Raw genomic sequence first — 14,191 nt, forward strand, 5'->3', positions numbered from 1 at the left:
GGCCAACAATGAGCCAATTTGTAGTCAGAGGTGGTTGTTAGAGCCCTAAGTTGGTCGCACGAATGTATGAGTCGGAGGTGGTTATTGAAGTTGATTATCGAAGGTGATTTTTGCCAAAGTTTGTAGTCGAAGGTGGTTGTCAGAGCTCCAAGTTGTTTGCACGAAGATGATATTAAAGTTGGTCATCAAAGTTTTTCATTGGAGGTGGTTGTCGAAGCTCAGAGTTACTCATCGAATTGGTCATGTGAAGGTGGTTGTCGAAGCTCAGAGTTACTCATCGAATTTGTAGTTATAGTTGGTCATCAAAGTTGGTCGTCGAAGTTGTCGTGTCGGAGCTCGAAATTGATCGTTAAGAGTTGGTTGTCGAAGCCTAGAAAGTGTCATCGGACTTGGTCACGTGAAGGTGGTTGTAGGACTTATCGCCAGAGTTGTCGTCAGATGTGGTTGTTGGAGCTCGAAATCGATCGTTAGAGTTGATTGCGCAAAGGTGGTCATTTGAATTGTCATCAGAGGTGGTTGTCGGATCCTGGAATTGGTCATCGGAGTTGGTCGCATGAAGATGGTCATTAGAATATGTCACCGAAAATATCATCAAAGGTGGTTGTTGGGGCCCGGGAGTTGGTCATCAGAGTTGGCCGTGTCAAAGTGGTCATCGAAGTTGGTTCCCAAGTGTGGCAGTGGTAGTCGCTGCCGGGAGCTGGTGAATGAAGTCATTAAAAACATTGGAAGAATGAAGAGTTGGGGTGAGTTAATAAAATATGCCAGCTCAACTCCACCAACATTTAAAGTTGGTGGGCCAAACAATGAGTTGGTATATTATACCAACTCAACTCAACTCATGTTGGTGAGTCAAATAACCTCATAGTGGCTCTAATCCATAATCCAGATTATTGGGCGCCTTTTCTGGTACTAATAATCTTACTAACTTCCAGCAAGGAGGAAAAACCTATTATCAAATTTGTAAATCTGGGCATACTGCATTGGTTTGCTATAATTTAATGAACTTATCCTCTCAAGGATGTCATCCTCCTACTCAATTAGCTACCATGGACGTCAATATAATGTCCTCACAAAGTTTAACTCCTATTGGTAATGTTTGGCTCTCTGATAGCAGATGCATTGCTCATATGACTAACGATTTGGCCAACCTGAATTTGTCCTATGATTATAATTATGAGGAGAACGGTTACCGTTGCCAATGGTCAAGCTCTAAACATTAAAGTGGTACTCTTTCAACTCCTTCCCATTCCTTTACTTTATTTAAAATGTACCATGCTCCTCAATTAGCCTTTAATATCCCTTTTGTTAGTAAATCTTATTTTGACAATAACTCCATTTTTGTTTTTTACTCTGACCAGTTCCTCATTAAGGACAAAGTCACTGACTAACCCTTCTCTATACAGGAAAATGCATTAATGACATGTATCCCATTCTAAGCATCTCTGGCTCGTTGTTTTCTCAAGTACATCAAAAAATTTTATGGTTGTGACAAATCAGGAGTGCTTTTTGTGGCATCATGTGTTAGGTCATATTGGGTTTTAAGTCCTAAAACTCGTGGTTCGTAAACAATAAAATTTAATTTGAAAATTCAATAAGTTGTTATTGAATATATGTATTGCTTATTTTGTTTTAGAAATAAATCCAATCAACTAAAAGATCCATGACTATTACATGAGTACTTGAACTTTATGTGGAGACATAAAAGTGGATCAGGTTCGAGTAAATAGACAAAATGATCTATAGTATATGAATGAGGTTGGGTGTCTTATTCTGGTAACACTATTGGATGTGGCCCACTCTGTAGTTGTTACAAAGAGTCGTAAAGTGCTACAGACGATGTGATCCTAATTCGTACATGTTATGACATGAGGAATGTGGTCGTCCTATGCAATGGGTTTGTACAAGATCGGACCACGAAATCAGTCCCTCTTACTTTATAAAGTTGTTTACTGTTTAAGAATGACTATTTCAAAGCGATGACCTAGGTAATTTCACCTTAATCCTAAGCAAACTATGAACTCCTGTTTATTTGGGATTATCCTTAAATTTGCATAGGTGAGGGTTGGCTCAACAGCATCGGCTCAATAAACCTCCATTTCAGGGGTAAGATCGGATAGATAGCTGGGGACATAGAGTGCAAGATGGAACTCACTCCTACCCGCTTTTAGGGATAGTAGAGAGGTTATTCCCTTAAATGCTGACTCCGAGTCTTGAACAAGGGGCCCCAGCCTCTCATTGGCCTGAAAGGGACTCAGTTGTTGATTGGATCACAAAACAATTATTCATTAGAGGATCAATGGGACATAAGGAAAAAGAGGTAATCTTGGGGGAGAGACATTTGACCCAGCCTTTATTACGAACAACCTGTGAAAGGTTAACTTACTAATCATGGTTATATCGAGTGGACATAATATATCTACAGTGAAGGGAGTGTAATTATGAGCTTTAGTGTAGTGACCCATTAGTTAACGAATGGGGGTTAATTTGGTGTAATGAGTTTAGCCAATTAATCTTGGATCGTTGGATCCCATGATCTGAAGGTCCACGATGTCCCCCTACTAGCTCGTAAATGAATTAGCTTTATGGTATCATGATAAGTTAATTTGAAAGGATCAAATTAGAATTAAGGGGATTAGTAATTATATGTGATATAATTACACATTTAATTTTGGAATTAAATGGAATTGGAGAATTTAATTAATATTTAAATATAATTTAAATTTATGAAGGTGAAATTTGTGTAAAACTAATTTAATATTTGATATTAAATTAATTAGAACTAATTAAATTGTTTAATTATTTATTTGTTATTAATTTTGTTAGAAAATTAATTTATGAAATTAATTTTGTAAAATTAATCATATTTTCAATTTTTGAAATCATTTTGTAGATTTGGAAAAGTTTGGAAAAACACAAAAGAAAATGTTGGATTTCTCCACTAACACCTTCAAGTTGTTCACACTAAACCCACTTGACTCTTGCTTCAATTCACCAAGCATGAGCTGCACCTTATGTAGCCTTCTCCATTGCATGATAGTCCTGCAATAAATGGAGACGATTGAAGTGGAAATGAAGCATGCACCAGTAGAGTTTTTCCTGAAAAATTCAAGTTGAAGAAGGTGTTCTTCAAGTGAGTGTAGCAGTATGTTCTTCTCCAAATTCCCTTCATTCAAGCTTATTTTGAGTCTCACAACTCAATCTAAAGCTCCAAGAGAATAGTAGAGAAGATCTTGAGGTGGTTCACAACGAGATTTAGAGAAGATTTGCAGCTGAATTCGAGTTTCAAGAGGTTCTACAGTGGTATTACTTGAAACCCTCTTGTTATTATATGAGCATGCTTTATTTATAGTCAAAATTGATAAATTAAAATGCTTATTGATTCTTGTTTCTTCCACTGCATACTGATATACTCTTACAATTGGTATCAGAGCATCATTTAAGCATTAAATTTGGTTAAATTTTGGTGTGGTGGGTGTTTTTTTCATGAGTTATATGAAAATGGTACACTGATATGGTTTTATGAGTTTTGGCATTTAAATCCTCTTTGATTCCTTGATTAAATTTGTTATTGCTCTTATTTAATGAGCTTATATGTGTGCCAAGAGTTTATAATTTATTTGGAGTCATTAGAGTTGAAATTAAGTTGTAATTTAAGAAAGAAGTGAAGAAGGCCAAGTTGCAGATTTCAGATTGTGAGCTTCTGCCCAAGTAGCATTGCGACGCTACCCTTGAGCGTTACAATGCTGCTCATAATTCCAGCGAGATTTGGTGATCGAGCAGTGAGATTTGATCAAGTTTCAAGCGAGATTTGATTTTGAGCGAGATTCTGATGGAAATTTCAAGTGAGCCTTCGAGTTCATGCGAGATTTTGAATCAAGTTTGATCGAGATTTCTAGTTCGAGCGAGAGATCGAGTTTGAACGAGATTTTGAATCGAGTTCGAGCGAAAAGCGAGAGATCGAGTTTGAGCGAGATTCTTCAATCGACTTTCAGCGAGAGATCGAGTTGGAGCGAGATTTCAACGAGCAGCGAGATTTTGAACTGGTTTGGCGAGTTTGACCCGTTGACTGAGTGAGGACCATCGAGGATCGACCGGTTTGACCACTTTTCTTCAAACTTCATTCGATTCAGCTTCAAAAGGGTTTTGATTGGTCCAGTTCAGTGGTTTACATCCGGTTCAAGCTGTTTGGGTTCAGTTTGGAGTGGTTCGAGCGGTCCGAAAGCAGTTTGGAGCTATTTCTTGCTGTTTTTGTAATTGTTAGGCTTTTGTTTGCTTGAAAATGCAAAAACTAAAACCGTATCAGTATGTGTTTAATTATTTATGCATGTGATGTATGTTATAGTTAAATAAATCTGGTATGTGCATACAGTATGTCATGTAGATTTAAAATCCCACCAAAGGAAGATGTTACATGCATTGAAAGTATGTTATAAAACGTTATAATATATTGTATGCATGTTTAGGGTTTATTTTTTTAATGTAAATGTTATATTAAATATTAAATGCCTTTGATGTATGTTGTGGATGTTTAGCATGTCTTAAATTTTGTAAGTTGTTATAAAATTGGGTTAGACATTTAAAATCTATAACAAAGAACAGTTGCATGCTCACGTAAGTTAACCATTCATTTAAATAGTTAAAATAGGTCGTTAAACTTATAAAACTCGAGATACAAACTCAACCGGTATATAATCCTATCGAAGGCTGGAGGTATTTAAGTTGACAAACTATGGAACACCTCCTACGTGGGGATTATGGCCGAATTATTTAGCGTTGTTAACCGGTTTTATGAGCAATACGTGAGCGATGTGAAGTTTTAAAACAGGTTTATCACCTAGACATCGTAGGTTAAATCCAATTATAAACATTATACATAGATAAACACCTAGATTTAGGTTGTTTAATTAGCCGAAACAAACCTAAGAAAAGTATACCCTGTTTAATATTAGAACACTTTAGTGGGAGTTTAATAACATATATGATATGCTATTAGAACACTTCAATGAAAATCAGATAACGTATATGATATGTTAGAACGCTTCAGTGGGAGATTAATAAACATATATGATATGATTATTTCTAGCTCTCACGTCCCTAAGAGTTCACAATAAAAAATTCATGTGACACTTCGTGTCACCCTAGGAGTGACCTCCATACAGAAAGTGTTTACATGAATCAAGATTTTGGTGAATAGGGGAAGTTGTTCACTTTAAAATCAAATATGATATTTTGATTTTAAAATTTTCACGTTCTCAAGTTGTTCACACCAAAAGGTTCATGCGGCACTTCGTGTCACTCTAAAAGTGACTGATGCGTGGAAAATGGAGTTAATAAATATGCGTTTATATTATGATATGCGTTCATTCTCCATGCATCGCTGGTCATGCGTTGGACTAAGGGATATGCAATATGCATCTAAGAATCTACGCGATGACCATACATTCCTGCCACAAGTTTTCTTGCTCTCTCGCCAAGTATAACGAGAGCGCAAGTTTTTCGGGGTAATTTGAGGTCGAACTCAGGGACTTGTAGCTAAATGTTATGAAGTAATGTGTTTGCGACGAAGAATAAAAGAATAATGAAGTTTAAGGGCTATGTGTTGCTCCTACTCCTAACGAAACAGATTAAGTAATAGAAGTATGCCTATGAGAGTTGGTAGGGACACGGTGATATGACTTCAACCATTGAACCATTGCATGTACCTAAAGGACCAATTACAAGAAGCAAGGCAAAGAAGATTCAAGAGGCATTCACACTACATCTTAAAAAACTAGCAAATTCACAAGAACCGACAAATAATTTTGAGACAAAAGTTTTATATAATGTTAGTTCAATGAGTCAAAAAGAGAATGACATAAAGATGGCATGGGAAAGTTCCTATAGTTTGGAAGATGACATGGTGGTCAGAAAAAGTGTGCAGATTTTGTGAAGAAAATGTTGTCAAGTGTGCACTACATGGGGAAATGTGATGTCAAACCTTGTCAAACGTGCATATCTACTTTGCCACCTTCTAGAGAAGATATTTAAGGTAATTTGAAGACTTTCTGCATTCCTAGTTTTGCATTTGGACTTATAATTTAGTATGCCATTAAGTTTCAAGTTTCTAGGTGTTATTTTCTACAATTTGCAATTAATTGTATTTGAATGACTTTTGAGTTTCTTGCATCCACGACCATTTGGCCTATAAAATGACTTGTAATGTTCTTCAAAACTCAGATTATCAATAGTAAAAAGCTTTTGCTTATTCAACCTTTTGGTGTTGTTTTTTTTTTCAAATCTTGCTTTAGATTTGATATTTAAATCAATTCATTAGATTAGTCTTGATCAAACTAATTCTGGAGTAAGTTGTCTTAGGATCTAAGAGTGATCATCATAGATTCTAAGTTCGATCTAAGTAGCTTTCTTTGTGAGTGTTTGCAAGGATCCTAGAAGATCCTCTAGCTTTGCATCCAACAAGCATCGCGGACGCTTATCATTTGGTATCAGAGCATTCAGTCATCGTTCTTAGCCGACTTTAGAGGTGTTATCTTTACTTTGTTTCAATTTATTTTATATCACTTTTTTTCCATAGCAATTGTTTACATCTTGTAACAAGACATACTACAACTTGTCTTCAAAACTTCTTCAAATCAGCTTGGATCTTAAAGAAAAAAATCAGCAAAATAAATGGAAAAAAAAACATTAGAAAAAAAAAAAGAAAAAAAAACAAGAGAAAAAAAAAAGAAGAAAAGAAATCAAAGATCCAAACCACATGAAAGTTTCTTGTCATTCATTTGAGGAAAACAAAATCCAGATTTGTTTTATTTTTAGCCTAAGTTTAGTTACTCTAGTCTTAGTTTGTGAGAGTTGATCATTTTGAATTGGTTTTTTATCAAACTTTTAGTGAGATTGCACCAAAAATATAAGCCAACCCTTACATCTTTGACCTAGTACTAAAAGCCTACCCTTGAATGATAAACATGAGTGTTCTTGAGTGAAATTTGTGAGAAGTGTGGTGAGGTCCTTTTATTACTAACTTTAAAATGTCACAGGGTGAAGGAGTATCACAAGTATAAGATATTAATATGGTTATTCTTCAAGCCATTCAAGGCATGATGGAAATGATGAGGGAAGATAGGCAAGAAAGAAGGGCACAACAATAAAGAGTCTTACAAGAAGATGAGGGAGTAATTGACTTAGTTGAACAAGAAAGAAAAATTGGAGGAAGAGGAAACATGAGAGGAAGAGGAAGAAATAATATGCACCCTAGACGAGGAGAAAGAATCCATGAAGATAGAGATAGTAGAGTCAAGCTCAAATTTTCACCATTTTGTGGAACGTCGGATGCGGAGGCATACTTGGAATGGGAAAAGAAGATAGAACATGTGTTTGATTGCAACACATTCAGTGAGAATAAGAAGATGAGACTTGTCATTGCTGAATTCACTAACCATGCAGAAAATTGGTATCAACATCTCAAATCCAAGAGAAGGAGGAAAGAGGAGGATCCCATTGAAACTTGGGAAGAACTTAAAGAAGCCATGAGAAAGAGGTATGCTCAAAAACATTATGAAAGAGATTTGAGAACTAAATTGCAAGTTTTGAGGCAGGGAACAAAAAGTGTAGCTGAATATTATCAAGAGATGGAAACTTTGATAGAAAGAGCAAATATTTAAGAAGAAGAAGAAGACACCATGTCTAGATTCCTTGGAGGTTTAAATCGAGAAATTGTTCATATCGTTGATAGATATCCTCAACTATACTTTGAAGATATGTATCACTATGCAATCAAAATTGAAGAACAATTGAGAGAAGAAAAGGAACATTCCAAGACGTATAATTCTAAAGCTAATACTTTTTCAAATTCTAATGTTTGGAACAAGGATGGTTTTGTGAATAAGGGTGAGGCAAAACGGAAGTTTGTGGCTCCTAAAAGAGTGGAAACCAGGAGCACCTATACTAAAAAGAATGAAGCTTCAAAGGAGGACAGAGAGAAATCTAGTTCCATTCAATGTTGGAAGTGCAAAGGATTTGGGCACATGAGCAAAGATTGTGTCAATAAAAAAGTCATGGTCATAAGAAATGGAATTATTGATTCGGAAGATGAATGTGATGAACAAGGTGGCCAACTTGAGGAAGAATCCGAAGCCTTTGATGATGAGTACATTGAAGAAGGTAACTCTATATCCTTAGTTGCAAGAAGAGTACTTAATGTGCAAATCAAGGAGGAGAATGTTGATCAAAGGGAGAACTTATTTCACACAAGGTGCTTGATTGAAGGAACCCCATGTAGCTTGGTGATTGATAGTGGAAGTTGCACAAATGTTGTAAGTAGTTTTCTTGTAAAAAGACTCCAGCTCACTACTTGTCCACATCCAAAACCATATAAACTTCAATGGTTAACAAACAAAGGAGAATTGAAAGTAAACTCCCAAGTTCTTTTTTCTTTTACTTTGGGAAGATATAAGGATGAGGTTCTTTGCAATGTAGTACCTATGCATGTGGCGTATATGTTATTGGGTCGACCTTGGAAATATGATAGAGAAGTCACATATGATGGTTTGTTGAACAAGTACACATTTACTTTGAATGGGAAGAAGTTTACTTTGCTTCCATTATCTCCATATGAAGTGCAATGCGATCAAGTGAAATTAGAAAATAAAAGAAAAGAATTTGAGGATCGAGAGAGGAGAAAAGAAAGTAAGTTAAAGGAGAAGCGTGAAAAAAAAGTGAAAAGTGAGGGGCAAAAGGTGAATGAAAACCAAGAGAGAAAAAAGAGTGATTTTGAGGAAAAAAAAAGAAAAAGTGTGAGTTTGGTTATGAGAAAGGGGAAAGAGAGGAATATGTTTTCATTCAAAGAACCAAACTTTGTACTTATGTGCAAAGGAATATGTTTAGTAACTGAACCTAACTCTAATGATGGTTTGCCTAGTGCTTTTAAATCGCTTTTGCAGGAATTTAATGACATGTTTCCACATGAAGATGCAACTATGGGTCTACCTCCTTTAAGAGGAATTGAGCACAAAATTGACTTCATACCCAGGGCAACGCTTCCAAATATGGCGGCATACAGGACCAATCCAATCGAGGCCAAGGAAATTCAAAAGCAAGTGGAAGAATTCATGGATAAAGATTATGTTCGAGAAAGCATGAGTCCTTGTTCGGTTCCAGTCATTTTAGTGCCCAAGAAAGATGGAACATGGAGGATGTGTGTTGATTGTCGAGCCATCAACAAAATAACGGTAAAGTATCGACATCCTATTCCTAGATTGGATGACATGCTAGATGAATTACATGGTGCAAAATTGTTTTCAAAAATTGATCTTAAAAGTTATTACCATCAAATTCGAATGCATGTGGGAGATTAGTGGAAAACGGCTTTCAAAACAAAATTTGGTCTTTATGAGTGGCTTGTTATGCCATTTGATCTTACCAATGCACCAAGTACTTTTATGAGGCTAATGAATCATGTTTTGAGAGAATACATTGGAAAATTTGTTGTGGTATACTTTGATGATATTCTTGTTTACTCTAAAAATTTGAATGAACATATGTTACATGTCAAGACAATTTTGCTTAAACTTAGAGAAGAAAAGCTTTATGCCAATTTTAAAAAGTGTAGCTTTTGTCTAGACCAAGTCAATTTCTTAGGATTCGTTGTTGGAAAGGATGGAGTGAAAGTTGATGAAAGCTCAAGGCTATTCGAAAGTGGCCAACACCTACCAATGCAACCAAGGTAAGATCTTTTCATGGTTTGGCTAGTTTTTATAGAAGGTTTATTAAGGATTTCAGTAGCATAGCCTCACCATTGAATGAACTTATTAAAAAGAATGTGAAATTTGAATGGAAAAAAAAGCAAGAAAATGCATTCAATGAATTGAAAGATAAATTGACTAATGCACCTTGTCTTGCTTTACCTAACTTTGACCAATCTTTTGAAATTGAATGTGATGCAAGTGGGATAGGGATTGGAGCTATTTTGATGCAAGAAAAGAGGCCAATCATGTTCTTTAGTGAGAAGCTAAATGGAGCACAACTTAGCTACCCCACATTTGATAAGGAATTACATGCACTTGTAAGGGCTTTGCAAGTTTGGCAACATTACTTGTGGCCAAAAGAGTTTGTCATCCACACGGATCATGAAAACTTGAAGCACCTCAAAAGCCAAACAAAGTTGAACAAAAGGCATGCTAAATGGGTAGAGTTCATTTAGACATTTCCATATGTCATTCATTACAAGAAAGGTAAGGATAATGTGGTGGTTGATGCATTATCAAGAAGGTATGCATTGTTTTCTTCCCTTAGTGAAAAAATTCTTGGTTTTAAACACATGATTGATTTGTACAAAGTAGAGGCATCTGAATTTCATGATGTGTATATTCAATGTTTAGAAGGGAAAAACGTGCATGATTATATTGTGTTTGATGAAATGCTTTTTAGGAAAGGAAAACTTTGTATTCCTAAGTGTTCCATAAGAGAGTTGCTTATGAAGGAAGCTCATGGGGGAGGACTAATGGGGCATTTTGGGGAATTTAAAACATATAACATGTTGGTTGAACATTTTTATTGGTTGAAAATGAGAAAGGATGTGAACAAAATGTGCAAACAATGTTTCAAATGTAAGGAGGCTAAGTCTAAGACACAACCACATGGTCTTTACACACCTTTAGATGTTTCTAGTGGACCTTGGGTTGACATTAGGATGGATTTTGTTTTAGGACTAACAAAGACTATGAGACATCATGATAGCATTTTTGTGGTAGTTGATAGATTTAGTAAAATGGCACATTTCATACCATGTAATAAACAGATGATGCTACTAACATTGCTAATCTTTTCTTTAGGGAAGTGGTTAGATTGCATGGAATTCCTAAGACCATTGTGATAGAGATGCAAAATTTTTAAGCCATTTTTGGAAAGTTTTGTGGGGTAAGTTGGGAACTAAGCTTTTGTTTTCAACAACTTGTCACCCACAAACCGATGGGCAAAACTGAGGTGGTTAATAGAACATTGGGAACTTTGCTTAGGCCATTAATTTCTAAAAATCTCAAGTCTTGGGAGGATACTCTACCTTTTATTGAGTTTGCTTACAATAGAGCAATACATAGCACCACTCATTGTTCACCTTTTAAGGTTATGTATGGCTTTAATCCATTAACTCCGTTAGATTTGTCACCCTTGCCACCTAATATGTTTACTAGTGATGCAGCTGTTTCAAAAGCAGAATACATCAAAAATTTGCATAAAGAAGTCAAAGAAAGGATTGAAAAGAAGAATCAAAAGCTTGTCAATAGCAAGAACCAAGGGAGAAAGAAAATGATTTTTAAACCCGGTGATAGGGTTTGAGTACATCTACAAGAGGAAAGGTTTCCAGATCAAAGGTTGTCTAAACTTCAACCAAGAAGAGATGGTCCATTTCAAGTGATAGAGCAGATCAATGATAATGCCTACAAATTGGATCTTCGAGGTGAGTACAATGTAAGTTCTACTTTCAATATGGCTGATTTGACTTCTTTTGATGTAGGGAAAGAAGACCTTGATTTGAGGACAAATCCTTTTAAAGAAAGGGGGGATGATATGACTTCAACCATTGAACCATTGCATGTACCTAAAGAACCAATTACAAGAAGCAAGGCAAAGAAGATTCAAAAGGCATTCACACTACATCTTAAAAAACTAGCAAATTCACGAGAACCGACAAATAATTTTGAGACCAAAGTTTTATATAATGTTAGTTCAATGAGTCAAGAAGATGAAGATGGCATGAGAAAAGTCCTATAGTTTGGAAGATAACATGGTGGTCTAAAAAAGTGTGCAGATTTTGTGAAGAAAATGTTGTCAAGTGTGCACTACATGGGGAAATGTGATGTCAAACCTTGTCAAACGTGCATATCTACTTTGCCACCTTCTAGAGGAGATATTTAAGGCAATTTAAAGACTTTCTACATTCCTAGTTTTTCATTTGGACTTATAGTATGCAATTAAGTTTCAAGTTTCTAAGTGTTATTTTCTACAATTTGCAATTAATTGTATTTGAATGAATTTTCAGTTTCTTGCATCCACGACCATTTGGCTTATAAAATGGCTTGTAATGTTATTCAAAACTCAGATTATCAATGTAAAAAGCTTGTGCTTATTCAACCTTTTGGTGTTGTCTTTTTCTTTCAAATCTTGCTTTAGATTTGATATTTAAATCAATTCATTGGATTAGTCTTGATCAAACTAATTCTAGAGTGAGTTGTCTTAGGATCTAAGATTGACCATCATAGATTCTAAGTTCGATCTAAGTAGCTTTCTTTGTGAGTGTTTGCAAGGATCCTAGAAGGACCTCTAGCTTTGCATCCAACAAGCATCGTGGGCACTTATCACACGATAACTGTTAACGCGTAATAAAATGTATGGAAAAATAGATAAAATGGTGGAGGGGATGACTTCACCACATCAATAAGCTTCATCGCAAGGGTAACCCTAGCCATCATAAGTTATGTAATTATGCTATACACAATTGACTAAGATGCATGCGATGCATATGCAATAGTGTCGATAGGAATTATGTTTAAGTCTCTATTCTTGCTCACGCGATCCAACACATAAACAAGGTGACCATATACCATCGTGTCCTACTTCTGGACGCATGCGATGTGACCGCATACTATCATATCCTATCCATAGGTGCATGCGCTGGGTAATAGCAAATAGAACTTATTCCTAAGCTTCTATTCTTGCTCATGCGATCCAATCTGACTCTCTCAAGCCTTTGGTTTTTAGACTACTCTTAAGTATGTCCAAATGATGAATGATGCACTCATAAGACAAGGTAATCACATAAAACATGGTTGACATAAGATTATTCCTATCTCTAGGAACATTGCTTACTTTGCTTAGTAAGTTCCACTACTTACCCTCTCAGACTGTTAGTCGCCACTGATCAGCTCATAGACAAGCATTGCGACCGCTCATAGACAAGCGTTGCTACAGCCTCACACTAAGCAAAGAGGATTTTCTCACAATACTCGTGCAACGCATACCTCTCGGTGGTTTGTTACATGCTTCATATGTCTATGCTGCATGATTAAGTATACGATACTCTAGCAATCTTACTTAGTTGTTGCAATAAAAGTGAAAGATGATAAAGAAGATGTAAATGAAGATGGAATCGAAGGAAATAAAGAAATGCATTGATCACAAAATGTATTAATGTCTTAAGCCACAATGTAATACAATACAGAGATAGAAGAGAGATGGAGGGCTAGATGTAGGCAATATCTTGCTTCCATCAGATGTGTGTCAAGGTTGCCAGTGGTGCCATGGATGGGCGGTAGAGTAGTCTCTCTCGAGATCTATCTCTGGCAAAGCTCCGGTCGTCACTCGAAATGGTTGGAGGAATGAAAAACCCTCAAAGAATGTCTTCTCATGCTTTTGTCTATGATCACAAGGATCTACCCTAAGGCAGAAGCTCGGATAATTTGAAGTTGGGCTCTAAGGCTTCTATTTATAGAACTCAATCGCCGACAGTATTAATGGTCTTGCTCTGAATTTTTGCTGCTAACGGCATGATGGACCTGCTCTGAATATCTGCTACTAACGGCGTGGTAGGTGAAATGTCAACATCACCTTTGATACTCCCAAGCTATGCGTTCATGCTTGGTTTCCGAAGTATCATCGCATTCCACCACCCTTGTGTTCATCCCTCTATTATGGTTATTACTCTGTAGCTGCGACCTCTATGCGATAGACGTATACGGTTATTGGCCGCAATATCCATGCGACGAATGTATGTGATCACCTTTACGATGGAGGGATTCACCGCATGCGATCGATTCCTATGTTAGCTACAAAAATAGACATTTGGACGCAAAATAACGCATAATATTGGGTTAGCCGAGATTTTTAATGTTGATCGACGCAAGCTTACTTTTCTCATGAATTCTTAGTATAATCACTGCATATTCTACTTGTCAGCCCTCATAATTCTAAATAAAAGACTTATAATAATGTGCATTTCTACCCGTTATCAGTGACCTCCATATGGAAAGTGTTTGCATGAATTGATCATGGTGAATGAGGGCAAGTTGTTCAATGGAAAATCAGATATATGATATATTGATTTCAATTCTCCCGTCCCTAAATAATTCCCACCATGAGATCAATGCAGCACTTCGTGTCACCATGGGGGTGACCTCGATACAGAAAGTGTCCGTCATAGATCAAG

At 36.2% G+C, this 14,191-nt stretch overlaps 1 pseudogene; it reads left to right on the top strand.

Annotated features, from left to right (window-relative positions):
• The first annotated feature begins 7,214 nt into the window (after positions 1-7,214).
• On the top strand, positions 7,215-11,946 carry LOC150034497 (uncharacterized; annotated as a pseudogene).
• The last annotated feature ends 2,245 nt before the right edge of the window (positions 11,947-14,191 follow it).

This window comes from Benincasa hispida, chromosome 8, assembly GCF_027475165.1.
Source record: "Benincasa hispida cultivar pf3 chromosome 8, pf3_genome.v1.1, whole genome shotgun sequence".
Lineage (NCBI taxonomy): Eukaryota > Viridiplantae > Streptophyta > Magnoliopsida > Cucurbitales > Cucurbitaceae > Benincasa > Benincasa hispida.